This window comes from Odontesthes bonariensis, chromosome 6, assembly GCF_027942865.1.
Source record: "Odontesthes bonariensis isolate fOdoBon6 chromosome 6, fOdoBon6.hap1, whole genome shotgun sequence".
NCBI classification, from domain to species: domain Eukaryota; kingdom Metazoa; phylum Chordata; class Actinopteri; order Atheriniformes; family Atherinopsidae; genus Odontesthes; species Odontesthes bonariensis.
In genome coordinates, this window is record NC_134511.1 from 31,699,694 (window position 1) to 31,708,409 (window position 8,716).

General features: G+C 41.1%; 1 protein-coding gene across 1 annotated transcript in view; it reads right to left on the reverse strand.

The window, feature by feature from the left end:
* The window catches only part of sema4c (sema domain, immunoglobulin domain (Ig), transmembrane domain (TM) and short cytoplasmic domain, (semaphorin) 4C), a 90,251-nt gene extending 85,198 nt beyond the window's left edge, over positions 1 to 5,053 (reverse strand). The window contains exon 1 of the mRNA XM_075468325.1: positions 4,507 to 5,053. The gene's annotated coding sequence lies outside the window, so the exon portion shown is untranslated. The remainder of the gene's footprint in view (positions 1 to 4,506) is intronic.
* Positions 5,054 to 8,716: the final 3,663 nt, after the last annotated feature.

Sequence of the window (8,716 nt, forward strand, 5' to 3'; positions counted from 1 at the left end):
CACAGAAAGCCTTGAGGACAACTAAAGGGACTTCAAATTGACATTTGTTTCGGTTTTGTTTGTTTTGGTTTAGGCTGCCTGGTGCTGCAACATGCTTTAGATGTTCTACATTGTTTCGGTGTAGTAATTTTCCTCCTGCATTGATTCACAAATAGTACATTTAAATTTTCATTGCACATTTCAAGTCTTTATGGCCGCTCAAAGCCTTTTTACACTACAAGCCACAGTCACACATACCCCCACACATTTATACAACACTTCTTTGCCTATGCAGGGATTTTTCTCTGTTAAATGTGTGTACTTTAGTGTCTTGCCCAAGGAAACTTGGACATGTGGGTTGGGAAAACCAGGAATTGAACCACCAACAGTCGACTGCTTGGTCTCCTTAGCCACAGCCTACCAGGGGGTACATCACAGATATAAAAAAAAGCCCATATTTTCCAAAAAGGATTTATTGTGTCATCTTAAATGCAATAAGGAATTTAACACATTGAAATCACTGCATCCTTTACACAGCATTCACCGTTTTATAAGAGATAAACCTTTTTCCAAATCAGCAGATGGTGAAAAAGGAGAAAGGCCAGTAGATTAACCCAAAAAACAGACATTCGACATAAATTATTCATTCTTATTGGGAAGGGTGAAGAGAAACAAGGCAATATCAGAGAAGGAGCATTGGTTTTTGTTCTTAACTCGAAGATAACTAAACTTACTTTGATTGTTGTTAATAAACCAGGTTCAGCTTCCGTGCTTAATGTGCTAATGATATGCTAATGTGCAACATTTCTAGGCTGCGGCTACACGAAAACGTTTTTCACTGTAAACGATACTTTTTCTTATCGTTTCGCTGTCGCGGCCACACGGAGCCGGCGTTCCCACTACCCCAAAACGATAGTTTTTGAGAACGGGTTCCAGAGTGGGAAAGTTTGAAAACGGCCTCGTTTCGTTTCCATTGTTACAGCTAAAACGTTTTTGCGTCAGTCAAACGTTGATGCTGTGAGCCAATTTTAACACTTCTCTATTGTCTCACAGCGTGGCGTGACACAGTGGCGTGTGTACTGCATCGTTTCATCGTTTTCATCCGTTTTCGTCTGGACCTGAGTCTTTACAGCAGCGCGTTGCCGTGTGGTCGCAAGAATTTTCGTACCCGTTTTCAAAAAAAACCTCGTTTCGTTTTCGTGTAGCCGTAGCCTTAATGTTTGTTTGTTCATGTGTGCGAGTGTGACTTCACATTTCTTTGTCACTGGGATTTAGAGGCAGCTGTGCACACACACATTACCTCGTCTGTATGTAACCGATTGAGTACTTGAGGATACACGATAATAATACAGGCTTATGCTAAATTAAAGCCTCTAAGAATAATGTTTGTATCACTTTGTTTTTTGGACCAAAGTCCATTTAGCATGATGTTGTTGTAAACAAACCTCCTCCCTTACTCTTGCTCTAAACATCAGTTCAGCCCAGGCCCGTGTCCTGCTGCTCCCCTCAAGCACACACACGACCCATCTGCTTCAGCTCCTCAGACCTTGCATCTGGCCTTCTATAAACTATATCTCTGTTCAACAAACACACACTGAGGAGCATAAAAATGCAGTTTCTATTCTGTTTGAGCAGCAAAAGAGCACAGAGGGTAAAGCTTGAGATTTAAACCCCATTCATCTCCGCAGGAAAAACAAGAAATTTGAAACCAGATCTGTTTCTGAAGGAGAATTACAAAGAATAGACAAGCATCGAGAATTAAATCTGTCGTTGGATGAAAAAGGTTGTTCTGAAAAAGTGCCTCCGGTGAGAGGCTGGCACATCAACTGTTGCTCAACAATGGATGTGAGACAAACGACCTCTCCCATAATCTAAAAGACATTATCGTTCGCTGACTGAGTTCCAAGCATTCACTCAAACACTTCATCGAGCGGGAACACAGACGTGAGTTACATAATCAGCAACGATCCTTATCACAGGATTTCAGAGTGCATTCAGCTGCCCGCCATGTGAGTTACAGAACCCGCTGCATTGACGTGATGCATGTGACACATAGATGACAATTAAGCACAGACAGATAGACACACACACACACACAGAGCAGACAGGAGACATCTGGTGCTGTGACGATGTAACTGTGATGCAATGATGACCCTTTGGTTTTTGAACACATCTCCCCGCCATGTTAGAGAATACATAAACATACACAGGAAGACACATACAATGATTGTGAAGTAGAGCTAAATACCAAACATTTTTTCCTTACCACTGCAGGAATTTGAACCCTTTTAATGGAATATTTAATACCAAACAAATCAACAAATTTCAAAATCTTCCCTTGTAATTACCCTGCATGTCGTTTTTCTGTTACAAGTATTCTCCCACAACAACCTAATTGTTGGGAAAACTAAAAGTGCGTTTGGGTAGCGCAATCTTCTGCCAAGGTTGGTGACATATTTTGCAGGTTTTACGGGGGTAATCTCCAACAAAAGTTAATATCATGTCTCTTTTCACACGCTCCACCTCTCCACCAAGTTTAACGAAAGACTCTCGGCTTCTCAGAGGAAGGATTATAAATCGCAGCGTTTCCTTGAGGCAGACAGCAGCACAGACGACACATGACACAACACTCAGATGGGACTTGAGCCCACATAAATACACTCCTGCTGGAGATGCAAAAGCTCTGTGACTTTTCAGTTCTTTCAAGTTTGTACTCAAGTGCCACTAAGAATATAAGAAAAAAACAGTATATGAAGCTTTGAAGCTGCACATGTGTATCGCCGAAGAAAGGCTGCCTCCATGTGTGCTTTTTGTCTGCAGTTGTACTGTGTGTGTGTGTGTGTGTGTGACAGCACGAGGGGCGCGTGAGGGAAGATTGGAAGGACGCTAGCTGTCAGGATGTGGAGTCTATTGTCTGTCCGACAATGAAGAGATCGAGTCTGCAGGAGTCCTGTGTTTCTCTCAGCGGAGGCATTAACATCTGGGGCCGGCAGGCTGATATGTGTTAAGGGAGACTGTGCATGCATGTTAGGAGGGATCCTTTAACAACCAAACTGGTTTCAAAGACATGATTAAGAGTATGTGCTTAGAATTAGGATTTTGTGCATTGTGACACTCTGTAAACTCCACAAATTGAACAGTAACTTTTAGCAGGATCATCCTTATATTCCTATAATGCAAATTCTAACATACTAACTGAATTCTGTATTGGAATACACAATACAGAATACGGTATTTCTTTGTTTAATCTTTGTAAAAGACACGGTGGAACACGCAATCACACATACTCAGATGCATGCCGAACTATCCGTCCACCCACCTTATGAAAACCAAATCTGATAAAATACCTCAGGAGACAATTGCACAAATATCATGATGATGCTCGCATAATGCCCACCTCCATCGACCCATTTGCCAGTAACATGCCTCCACCAACTTCTCCCACAACCCTTAAGGGTCTTTATTGTGTAGAGCATTGCTGCACACTACACCACCCCCTCCTGCACTGTCTGTTAGTTAACTGGTGCTGGCACCATTGAGCTTGTAAAAGTAAGAAAAAAAAAACCTCCTCCTCCATTTAAAACACCACCTTTTTACACAAACCCATGTTCACTGCCCAGAGTGGACACACGCCTCTCCAACCCTCCCCCTCCAGAATAATGACAATAATCACTCAACCGAGGCTAATACTTACTTCATTAAGCCAAAAAAGGAGGAAAAAATGGAAGAGAAGTGATATTCCAATTCTAAAATATCTCCATAATAGTTTAATATCTGATTGTAAACTAAGGAAGCAGGGAATACAGCAATTGACGGGAGGTTGGAAAATTTAAACCTCAGCATCTGTAACTAACATCTGCATAAGTGAAGCATAGCCTACTTATGGATTTGTTGTAACACCTCTGCAAACTCTCTTCAGACTGACAGCAGCAGTCTTGATATAAGTTATTTCCATATTCTATCCCACTTTTTAAGTACAAACAGTTCCAAACAACAACAAAAAAACAGTCTTAAAGTTCATTACAGGACACTTGGACACATATCACAAGCAGATGTAACCGTTCAACACGAGAACGACGCAGTCATGTGTGAATCACACATGATGGGGCAGCAACAGTAAATCATGATCTTTATATTGTAGATTATACAGTACAGTTGCATCAGTTTATTGATTGTGGAGCAGCACATACAGAGTATGCGGAGACCACAGTGAAATCCCGGAGTTTATTCCCCTCCAACTGCTCCTGACCGCAGTGCGCTGCTCACTGTGCGTGAGAAGGAGATAAAGTTGCATTGCACCGAGCCCCAAACTGGCAACCAACAACACCTAAAGCAATTATCCAAACAACCCATTGTATTTCCAATTGTTTTATTGCTAAGAAAAGAAGGGGGCTTCGTGGCAACAGTTGGAGACCCGGACGCTCCTGACTTGGGTGTTTTCTACCTCTTATTCCTTCGTTTACTTTTAATTTGTCCGCTTCATAGCGCTAAGAGAGAAATACAGATAAATAACGGTGGTAAACTTACCTTATTATGAGGGTGATGGTGGTGATGATCACAGCCGCCGCGTCCTGCGCTTTCCTCCCAGTCCTCCTCTGCCCACAGATCCAGTTGACTATCCGTTTTTTCTGCCTCTCTCTTCTCTCTCCGTTATCTCGCGTTTGCTTTTGAATTTGAGTTAGAAATTATTCCACATCCTCAACAATTTTTAGACGAAACGGCCCGCGGTTCTTCTCCTTTTTTCTCTAGTGCCTTTTATGATTTGAAATCTTTGGACAACAAGGCAAATCAAGCCATATGATCCTGTCATTCAGTTTCTACACAGAAGAACTGGCTTTCCGCGCAACTCCCTCCCAAGGCTTTGTAACACGAAACCAGAGGAGGAGGAGAAGAAGGAGGAGGAGAAAATGGGGAAAAAAAGCAAAGAAAGAAGAGAAAGCGAGACTTTAATCCACTAAGTGGGACGAGCTAGAATAATCTATCCGCCTCTCTGCCTCAGAAGTTTCAGCAGTCCACACCAAGAAGACATATGTGAGTGGATGTAGCGCTGCGTCTCTGTGCCAGGCTCCGTTGGAAATGATGCGTGTGTGGTGAGTGGCGCTGCAGCGTGCGTGCGCCCCCAGCCTACTTCTGCAGTACGCATCACAGCAGGGACCTGGAAGGATTTCAAAAAAGGCACACACACAGGACTCCGCCCATGAGCAAGGGCCCTGACATGTGAAGGCCCCCACAGCAGCCATTACAAGACTTGATTAAAACATTCGCATTGTGTGGAAAGTGAATGTCTGTTTCGGCGTAGTGCTCCCCAACCTGGAGTCTGACCTCAAACACACAGAGGTCCCTTTTAATGAGGCCGTTGCAACCACAATCAGCATTTGGATGGGGGGCATCTGCTGGTGGTTAAAGAGTCTAGAGTCTAGTATTCACCCCTAAGTCCTACACTAATAAGGAGCCAATGAGCAAGGCACCAACCCTAAAATCTGCTCTGTGGTAAACACAGTCTGCAGAGTTGGAGAAAAAGTCCTTCTTGCAGCATTGGCATAGTTATCATTATTATTGTTGCTTTTGGTGTTATGGCACTGAACTGAACAAATTTTACGTGGTCAAATATGTTGTTTTCAGATGAAGTCCTGATGCATAAGCTCAGGACTTCATCCTTAAATATTTTTTTTTCTAATTTCAAGAAAGGATCCATAGTCAGATTTCTGTTTTATATGTTTCGTGGCCTAAAGTGCCTCCTCCGTACAATTTAGTGATACATGTTTATTGATTTTTCTGGAAACCTAAATTGCTACTCATGAACAGCTGCAATCTGTTCTCCTTCCAGACTCATCTCGTACTGACACATGGTAAGGCCGGGGCCAGCTGGGCAAACCCCAAAGTGTCACTCAGATGTGCAAGGTTTCCTAAGCTGGTATCACAACAGTGTCGGAGAGCAATGCCAGTGTGGAAAATATCAACAAAGTCTTCTATATTGAAATGTATTCTATGATGTATTTCAACCAAAAACACAATGTTTTCCTAACCTTGAGCAAATACTTTTATTGTGCAGCTAACGGCAGAAGAGCAAATACTAAATAAAGAAAAAAAACAAGAAAAGGGAAAAACAGCAGTCTCAAAGTAGGACTCAAACATGCATCCTGTGGTTGGAAGTTGGATGCTTATTCCCTTCTTACCCTCCAGCTTCCTTAAAACTTGAATTGAAGTTTTTCATGTGCTCTCTGTTGGGGACTCGCAAACATACACATATGTGTTATAGCATTTTGCTGCCACTGTCTCAAAAATACATGGAACGATCTGTGCTGTGTGCTGCTCTTCGTTGTGTCAACTCTGTTGTTGTTCCTTTAACTCTCCTCTGCTGTGTACAAGACAGAAGTCAAAGTGGATAAAGATCTGCTTTGTGATAGAATGAAACAAAGTATTAAGATAAATAAGACTGTCCAGTGCAGCTGTTCTCTGAGCTTTTCACCTGTACTTTTTTTTGCTGTGTATGGTGTTTTTGGCTCTGCATGTTCTTTGTTGTGAAATCGGTTGTCAGCCTCTCTCTGACTGCAGCCAGCTCAAGCTATCCTTCAACCAGTCAGTGTTCGATCAACTTGTGGCATCATCTCTGGAATCTATGCGTTGTTAGCTTTTTGGATGACTGCATGTCTCTCTGACTGCAATGAAATGATGACTATCGAGGGGGACTAAGATCACTGTAGAGAGATGCTATTGTGAGGGTAAAAAATGGGTCTTATGGGATCTGTGTAACAAGTCGAGCCAATCCTGTCGAATGACATTTTTCATGTTGGCAATTTCTAGTGGCACACACAACTAGTGCCTCACTCAATGCCTGAAAGATGGGTGGCAATGCATAGCAGTAACGTTCCCTTTGTGTTTGAAGTTGGCAGCAAAGCAGTACCCTGTTAATTGGAACCCACATAAAAGACTTTTGACCAAGCTGTGGTATGTGATGAGTTACAAAAGAGAATGTGCTGCCTGCAGTTCAAATGTGCAGTAGTAGTAGTACTGGTATTGATGAAGAAGGATTTATATCTGTTAGAGGTAAAAGCAGCAAAATAAAACAGCTTAAAAATCCTATTACAAGTCTCTTCTTTATGTTTTGTTTTTTATGCTCCCCTCCACTTTAAAAGGTTTGCTAATACAGTTGAATATTGTGGCTGTTTTTGTTTATCGACTACATTGAAAACACTTACTGAATGTGGTCATATTAAAAAAATCCATTTCTGGTGGTTTGGTATCCATCTTATTCAAGAAAAATGAAGCCGGCAGAATCATGTAGCTCAGGTTTAAGAGTTGTTTGTCCAAAAATCACAAGGTTGGCGTTTAAAACTCCTGCATCAATGTTCCCCAGAGTAAGACAATTACCCCAATGATGCTCGCTGCATTAGGGACACATAGTTTACAGTGTTTTGTAGAACTATCTAAACAGTCTAATTTATGCATGAAGATTGACATGGAGCCATAGCTGCAGCATGCCTAGAATTTATGGTACTACTTTGCTTAAAGATAATGCCTCAGTGAAACAAAAATATATAATGTAATTGCTCGTAGGCTCAACACATCCACCTACTGAAACGGTCATATATTTTGTTTGTTCATAACCCGAAAATACGAATCATAATTCCACCCTCTAGCACTGTTCCTACAAGCAGCATGAGGAAAATATGCCTTATATAAGTGTTTCCTTATCTGAGCTGTCTTAGATTTCGACAAAACATTACTTTGGTACAATTACAAAACAATGATTGTTTGAGCTAGAATACACTGTTTTTACAATGTGACCGTCATCATCATCATGGATGCCATTTTACAAGCTGGAATGGTTACATATGGACACAAGAAATTATGACAAAACTTTTGGACAAATTATGTCCTAAAACTATGTATTTTCTTGATGATTTCCTGTCTTATTTCAGTGCACAAGTACACATACACACAAACACACACTCATGCAAAGAAAAAAGGTGTGACCCTGGGCACGAATAAACAGGTTACTTCTCATGACAGTCTCATAAACGTCTGTGAGACTGTTTTGTGTACAAACCATCTCCTCCAACATCTCCACCCATTTCTGTGTAGAATACTCGGAACCAGTTATATCTGGTAACTTCTGTTACCAGTCCAAATTACTTGAAACAGTCCATCTTTTTCAGATGGGATCATACAAAAATGGTTAATGGTCTGTTAAAAAAAAGTGTTTCTCTAACTTTTTGGATCACTCAGAGCACATGAATGAAGAAACCATATGCACTCGTTTGCACACACATTTAGAAAGTGAGCTTGTTTCACTAATATACACACATTCAAACACTCATGAATGCCTTGGGAGCAATGTGGGGTTCAGTGTGTCACCCAAGTTCACCGACCACTGACTATAGATAACTGCCCTTTTATATAACTACAATTAGAAAGTAACGGCTTGTTTTTGAAGGACCACTGTTATGCTTTTTCTTTTATCTTAGCAAAGAGGCTAATGTCCATAAAATAAGGGAGTCTCTTCTGAAAAGAGTTATCTAAATTAATTCAATAGAACTTCCAGGCTTTCTGTTTAAAATGTGGGTCTTCGGGATGTTTAGACTTCCTCACAGTGGAATACACGGAAGGTTCAGTTAAATAGTACTGATAAGGTAAACATACATGGAATATATTTAATTAAAGCCATTGGGAAATACTGTCAGAGCTATTGTGACTATTATGGTCCACTGTGTTTTGTTACATTAAATTTAATTTA